At 33.3% G+C, this 8,311-nt stretch overlaps 1 long non-coding RNA gene across 1 annotated transcript; it reads left to right on the top strand.

Moving 5' to 3' along the window:
• The first annotated feature begins 260 nt into the window (after positions 1 to 260).
• LOC102615018 (uncharacterized) lies at positions 261 to 2,251 on the top strand. Its single transcript, XR_008052077.1, has 4 exons — positions 261 to 345; positions 917 to 1,082; positions 1,373 to 1,538; positions 1,814 to 2,251. It is a non-coding gene; the product is annotated as an uncharacterized LOC102615018 (long non-coding RNA).
• Positions 2,252 to 8,311: the final 6,060 nt, after the last annotated feature.

Here is an 8,311-nt window from a genome sequence, read left to right as displayed (position 1 = left end):
CGTTGATGGCGCCGGGGATGGGAGGGAGCTTGTACGAGGTGCTGAGGGTAGAGCCAACGGCGATGATTTCGGAGATTAAGACGGTGTATCGGAGTTTTGCGAAGGTTTATCATCACGATTTGTCGGGTAACGGTTGGGATTACACCGAGATCCACAACGCTTACGAGACGCTGTCGGATCCAAAGGCCAGGGCTGTTTATGACATGTCTTTGGTGAGCACACGAAGACAATGACAGCTTCCATCGAAAGCAGCATGCTTCCTTCGACCCTTCTATGGTTTTGGTCAACTGCATTTCACGGTTTTGATCGGATTTACTTCACAGTTTTGCTTGGCTTCACTTCAAGGTGTTGTTATATTTCCATGGTTTATTTTTTAATTGCTGATTAAATTATTTGTTTGACGAATACATGTGATAATAAGGAATTGGGACATGTACTGGGCATGAACAATTTTAAATTTTGTTAAGATTAGATTGTGTCACAAACGACACATCAAGTGTTTGTTAAAATACCTCTGAGGAAAGGATTATTTCAATTATATTGTTAAGTTCGTTGGATACATTTCTATTTATACACTTCGTACTAAAAATACCTACTGACACTACGAGAAAGAGATAAAAGCATCCCAATCGGGGTGATGGGCTCCATTCAGATGAGTGTTTGGCTCCAATTAAATCGGAAATGGATTGACTATATATATATATATGTTATTTAAATAGATCCTAATATGTGTCCTATTTAATTTTCCGATATATCTTACAACAAAATACAGTCTTGGATAGTAATGATACCAACTAGGTAATTTCTTTTCTGGGAAGACTTTTCTGATCTTAAGCTACATTGTGGTTCTTGCTTTTATCTGGAATGGTTCTTTTTAGCTGTGTCCTATTTTTATTTAATCATTTTTTATTTGCAGGAAGGGTTTTTCATCTGCTCATTGCTCAACCTGTAAAGCCCCTTACCATTTGAGATGGAAGTAAGGTAATGTCAATAAAAGAAAAAAGAAAAAGAAGTTTGGTCATCATGGAGGAAATCATCCTGTTCATAACATTCAAAATGGCCGGGTAGAGATTAGTGCTCAGGTGTGTTTAGACGAACTTGATTATATGCTAATGGCCTGATTTCTAGAAATTTCCATTTACAGCACAAGTTTTTATTTGGAAAAATTTAGTGGAAGATATCCTATTCTTGGGGATATTAAACTTGTAGAAATGAATCAGATAACGTAGTGCTTCTTTTTCTCCTAACGTTGTAACAGTTCAAAACTTTGGATTTAACTTTCATTAATTGGGTGCTAGTTTGAAAAATTTCTATAATTTATTTTCCCCTTTTTAGTTTGTTCATTTATACACCGTAATTTTATATTTTGCAGAATCATAACTATGCAGTTGACCCTGCTACACTTCCAAAAGGTGTGGAAGTGACTCATATCAATCTTAATGACGGTACCTGTGCCGGTCTTGCTTATCCGGCGCTAAATGTCATGTCCCTCCAATACCACCTTGAAGCATCCCCAGGACCTGATGATTCAGACTGCGGTAATGCATTTTTTGATACCATCTATCTTTTACATATAAATTTAGTTTTCAGAAATTCTTTTTGAAACACACCCCACTTTTCGGTGTTCAAGCATTTCTTGTGATCTGTGCTAAAAGAACAGATAGTGCTAGATCTGAAGAAATTTCATAATGGGTGGAAAGCTTGTAATTTGAGGACTCCACTCTTGATTATGCTTCTATTGTTCATTAACAATTTTCTATTTTGTTGCATAAAATTCTCCGTGCCAGCATATTGACTTGTGTTCTTGCTGCAGTTTTTAGGGATTTCGTAGAGCTGATGAAGTCCGTGAAGTACCGAGCTTGAGCAAAAGCTACACCGGAATTTGTTAATGATTGTTGAAGTTTGGCGTCATATTGTCACTGGAAATGGTACACTGAGTTTTCTTTCGGGATGGGCTAATTTTGTTACTTGTAGTGTGAAAAATATTGTTGGTAGTTTATAAACTTATGCTAAACTTTATAAGTTGTCCTTAAAAATAGTTTATTACCCCTTAATGTTATGTCCTCTATGTTGCTTAGCATGTTTTTTATCAGCGGTCTCATCCAAACATTATGAAATTAATTTCATTCATGTAGCACATCTCTGTTCAATTTGGGATGTTTTATTATATATTGGTGGAAATCACATTGGATATCAGATGTATTTATTTTGAAATTAATTTTTGGATTGAATGAATGTTAATTGATATTAATTTTTTAATATTTATTTTATTAATTAAATAAATTTATAAATAGGAATTCATCAATAAATTATAATTATAATATAATTTAAAAAAATCCAAACCTTATGACGGAAAAAGCCATCATATATTCTATCATAAATAATTTCCAGCCAAAATTGAATAATAAATTTTCAAATAATAATTGAATTTCCCACAAAAATTTAAAAAAATCGCACAAAAATTTAAATAAATTTTAATTTTAATTTAATTATTTTTTTACATTAAAATATTGTGTGACAGATATATGACTATAAACTACCATCGTAAATTTATGACGGAAAATATTCTGTCATAAATTAATGAGAGTGACATAGATGACGGATGAACTGTCTGTCATGTACCCCCTTTTATGACAGTTATTTCCCGTCATCTATTGTCTATTTTCTTGTAGTGTTAACAAATAATTGTCTTTCTTAGTCTCTAGTGTAGGGCTCTAGGTTGTTAATCTAAATCTTGTGTTATTGAGTGGTTTTGACAAAAATATAATTTAGTTACTAGTTTCATAGTGAGGTAATTTTTATTTTTTCTGCTTGTTCATTGAGTTGATGCATTCTATAACAATACTTATACCTATGTTTGAGAATTTGAAGGATAAAACATAAATTTTATTAGAGAAAGCTCAAAAGCATTATAAGAACAATTCACACACTCTCATAATTACTCTTAGAAGCTTTGTTTTGCTTCTTATGTTTTCTTCTTCTTAGACTTGATGCATAGGGAGATGGGGTATTTATACATGAAACAAATCAATCACAACTATTCACTTATTCAACTACTACACAAATTCTCATCATTCATCAAAACCTACCACTCATCTACTTCATCAACCACACTAACCTTACCTACCAAACCTACTTCTCTAACCACACCAACCTTACCTACCAAACTTACTTCACCAACTACACCAACCTTATCTACCACAAGAAGTTTCTATGAATTGGGTTTGGATTTCTTCATCTTGGATTAAGTTTATGATCAAACACCCCTCTTTAACCTTGATCATGTGACACCAAGCAAATTTATGAATTTTACAAAGTCTTCTTACTTGAGCAGCCTGGTGAAGATATCAGCTACTTGATCTTGTGATTTCACATACTTAAGGTGCAATTCTTTTCTTGTAATACACTCCCTTGTGAAATGATAGCGAGTATTTATGTGTTTGCTTTGATCATGAAAGACTGAATTCTTGAATAGGGCAATTGCTGGTTTGTTATCAACACAAATCCTGGTTGGCTCTACTTACAGCATACCTAACTCCTTCAACAAATTCTTTAGCCAAATTGCATGACAAACACATGAAGTAGTATCTACATACTCAGGTTCACAAGTTGAGAGTGTAATAGTAGATTGCTTTTTTGACATCCATGTGAAAACAATGTCTCCCACAAAGAACATAAATCATGTGGTGCTCTTTCGATCATCTACACCTCCACAACAATCGTCATCACTATATCCAACAAACTTGTAATCATTAGAAAATAAGTATAACAAACCGAAATTAATTGTACCTTTGATGTATGGAAGGATTCTTTTTACAACTTTAGAATAGGTGATCTTTGAATTCTCTATGTATCGACTCACAAGTCCAACAGTATAAAGGTGATTTGGTCTCGTGCATATCAAATAATGTTGTATATCAAATAATGTAAGCTTTCAACCAGACTCTTAAAAAATGTTGGATCTACATCTTCGCTTTCATTATGTTTGGATAACTTGATTCCGCATTCCACTGGCATGCTTATAGGCTTGCAATGATTCATCTTGAACTTCTTGAGAATCTCTTTTGCGTAGCTTTCTTGAAAGATAAATATGCATTCTTCCTTTTACTTGACTTCAATGCCGAGATAATATGCTATTAATGTGATGGTAGTCATCTTGAACTCTTTGATCATTACTCTCTTGAACTCTTTAAATAAGCTTGGACTACTTCCAGTGAAGATAAGATTATCCACATAAAGGCACGCAACCAAAATGTCCCCATCTTTTTCTTTGACGTAGAGAGCATGTTCATATGGGCATTTGATGAAGTCGTTCTCTTGAAAATAATTGTCAATTTTGCTATACAATGCCCTTGGTGCTTGTTTTAAACCATCAAGAGCTTTCTTCAATCTTAGAACTTTATCTTCATATCCTTTCACCACATAGTCTGATGGTTGTTCGATGTAAACTTCTTCTTCGAAAAATCCATTCAAGAAACCAAACTTCACATCCATTTAAAAAAATCTTCCTTTTTTTTTAGCAGCCAAATGAATAATAAGTCTTTTGCAACTAGCCTCACTTTGTGCCTTTCAATTTCTCTTTTAGCATTTATGTTCATCTTGTAGACCTATTTGACAACGATTGGCTTGTGACTTTATGAAGAGTAGCAAGTTCTTAAGTGTCATTCTTCACGATAGCTTTGATTTCTTCATCCATTACTTTTCTCTCATTCTCATCTTCTACAGCTTATTAGAAATTGACTAGCTCACTATTAGGAAAGAGCCAAAAAAGAATGAGATTTTCATGTCTTTCAGTTGCCTCATAGAGATCTTGAAAACTCCTTGTGTGTTATTTAGTTCTTTCATTTAAGAAAGATGGTGATGAATCTCTACATGTCATTGATACTAGTAAGATAGATGGAGTAACTGGTTCTTGTTATTCTTATACTTTTTTTATCTGTGTATGATCATCTTCTTCAATAAGACAGAAGTTGAAGTCATCCATACTAGAGCCAAAATTCAATTTTCTTTCATCATTAAAAATTACATGTCAGCTGATCACTATCTTCCCGTTATTTAGATTGTATAACTTGTATCTTTTGGAATTGTTGTCATAGTTAATGAAGATGAACTTCTCATTTTTGTCATTCAACTTTGCTCTTCTCTCGTCTGGTACATGTACGTGGGTAATACTTCCAAAAACTCTCAAATTGGTGATATCGGTTTTTCTTCCAATCCATGCTTCTTGTGGTGTTTTACCCTACACACTTCTTGCTAGAGATCAGTTTGATAATTAGACTGCACATGCAACAGCTCTAGTCCAAAATTCTTTAAGTAGTCTCATAGTCTTGAGCATGCTTCTTGTCATGTTGAGAATAGTTCTGTTCTTCCTTTTTAAAACACCATTTTGTTAGAGAGATCTTGAAATTGTTACAGGGTACCGAATTCCGTTTGCTCCACAAAAATCTATGAATACTTTATAATTGAACTCTCTACCTCTATCAAATCTCATGCCTTTAATCTGGTGTCCACTTTATTTTCCAATTTAGCTTTGAAGTTTTTGAAAGCTTTAAATATTTATAACTCCTACTTTAAAAAATACACTCAAGTTTTTCTTGAAAAATTAAAAAAATTATCTGTGAAGAGAATGAAGTAGTTATTTTTATCAAGGGAGCTTAGCTTGGATAGACCGCCCACGTCAGTATGAATAAGCTCTTGAGTTTGAGTCTTTTGGAAAGCTCTTTCTAAACTGCTTGCCAAGTAAACATCCTTCACAAGGTTGATTGGGATGATTGATTGGAGGTAGGCTTTTCACCATGTTCTTTTTTTATAATAACTCTAATTATTCAAATTTGAGATGCCCATATCCAAGATGCCAAATTCAGGTTGAAACTTTGTGACAAGCCTTGAGACACTTTGCAACATCATTTTAAATATTTAAAGGAAATATTCTATTATTTGACATTCTCACCATTGTCATTAGGTTTCTTTTGTCATCTCTTAGAAAATGACTATAATCTTTTAAGTGAATATCATAGTCTTTTGCCAAGAGTTGACATAAATCGAGGATGTAGCTTTTTGTGCTAGGCACATGTAAACATTTGAAATTAGTTGGTGTTTGTCATCTTTCGTACAAAAAAAAATGTTATCTTTGTGTTTCACTGGTACTTTTGAATCATCTCCAAAAGCAACATTGCCATTCACATATTCATGTTTCCACTCATGTGATTGCTAGAACATGTGTCAAGATACTATATATTTTCTTGACCTCTATTGGTGCCATTATGTGCTAGTAAAAATTTACCATCTTCATCCTCCTTCTCTTGAATATAATTCACTTTCTCATAAACTCTAGTACTTGGAGTTCTATATTCTGAATTGTAATACCCAAACTTTGGGCAATTATAGTACTGCACTTGGGATTTGTCTTATTTAGATCTTGGATTGCCTCTGTTTTGTCCTTTGGTTGAGTTTTTTCCTTTCTATAATTCAATTAGTTGTTGTTGAAATTACAACCTCGTCCATAACCACGACCCTTACCTCGTCCTCGACGTCTATCTTAGACATAATGTCTTCTCTGATTGCCTCTTTTTTGGATTGATTTCAGTCTTGAGAAGTTGTTCTTCGATTCCTTTCTTTTTCAATTTTTCTTAATAAGCTTATAACCTTCCTTGAAGTTTCTCAACCGTCATAGCCTCCAAATCTTTTGTTTCCTCAATTGTTATAATAATATGGTTGAACTTTGATTTCATTGATCGAAGCATCTTGTCAATGATCCTTAACTCTTTTAACTCTTCGCCATTATCTTTTTAATTTATTAGAAATGGTCATAACCTAAGTACAATAGTCAGAAATTGACTAAAATGCCTTCATGCATAAGGACTCAAATTCTCCTCATAATGTTTGGAGACGAACTTTTTTAACTTGTTCTGCTCTTTTGTAACTGATCTCTTGCTTCTTTTATGCTTCTTTTGAGGAGGTTGCACCAACAATCTTTTCGAAAGCATCTTCATTTAATAATTGAAAGATGAGATACATTGCTTCATTCTCTTTCTTCCTTAAATTTTTCAAATTCTTTTTTTACGCCACAGCTTGAAGTAGCTTCATTTTCTAGTAAAATAAAGTTTTTTTTCCACGACTTCCTATATATCGTGTGCACCCAATAGAGCCTTTAACTAATATTTCAGTTGTCAAAATTACTTACCTTTGATTGTGAAACCTAGAATGATATCATGCCACCATTTGCAATAAACTCACAAATTGAGTGAAAATTTGAAAATTCTAAATGCATGGATAAGTCAGAAATGTTGAAAAAACTTTGGAGGGACTTAGATCAACTTTTGATCAATGGTCACCTTTTGGTCAACAGTCAACAATTAGTCAACGTTCAATGGTTGGCTCAAATCACTAAACTTAGCTCGGTTCAGCTCGACTTGGTTCAGTTTTGTTCAACTTGATTTAGATTGGTTAAATCTCGGTGAGTAACTTAGTTTCAGGACAACAAATTTCTGGCGGTGACTGTGGTTGCTTTCAGACTCTAATAAGGCTGATTTTTGTGGCATCGTGCTCCTCTCATTGAGCTCTTTGGTCTGATATGTTAACCACTATGTGAAGCATTGATTACTAGGTCTGGTACCACTTTGTTAAAGAATTTGAATGATAAAACACGCATTACAAGAACAATTCACACACTCTCACAAATCACTCTCAAAAGCTTAGTTTTACTTCTTATGCTTTCTTCTTTTTAGACTTGATGCATAACCCAAAGAGAGGAGGGGTACTTACACATAAAACAAACCAATCACAACCATTCATTTATTCATAGAAATTTTCATCATTCATTTATTCATAGAAATTTTCATCATTCATTAAAACTTACCACCCAGCTATTACACCAACCATACCAACTTTACCTACCACAAGAAGCTTTTATGAATTGAGCTTGAATTTCTTCATGTTGGATCAAGTTTATGATCCAACAACTTGCTATATCCGCATCAATAAAGTATTTCCCTATTTTTTTATTTTGCTTTCGCTATTTTATTTTCGCTTTTGCTAACTCATTGAATAAACATTTTGCATAAATTAAAGGGAAAATGACTAAAACACCACAATATTTAAGAAAGGGAACAAATAACTCTTTAAAGTTTTAAAAAGACATTTACACCCTTTTTTCTTAACAGATTTCAATTGTTTAAGTAATTAAAAGGTTAATATTGCACATTCACTTACTAATCACTGGTGAAATTTCCCAAAAATCACAAAACCCTCCCAGTCCGTTTAAAAAATATAAACAACAAAAATAGCTAAAAACAACTTTCTTTCGTTAATC

This window comes from Citrus sinensis, chromosome 9 (assembly GCF_022201045.2).
Source record: "Citrus sinensis cultivar Valencia sweet orange chromosome 9, DVS_A1.0, whole genome shotgun sequence".
In the NCBI taxonomy this organism is placed as follows: Eukaryota; Viridiplantae; Streptophyta; class Magnoliopsida; order Sapindales; family Rutaceae; genus Citrus; species Citrus sinensis.
Note: the sequence above shows the minus strand (reverse complement) of the source record. Positions and strands in the feature narration are given on the sequence as shown.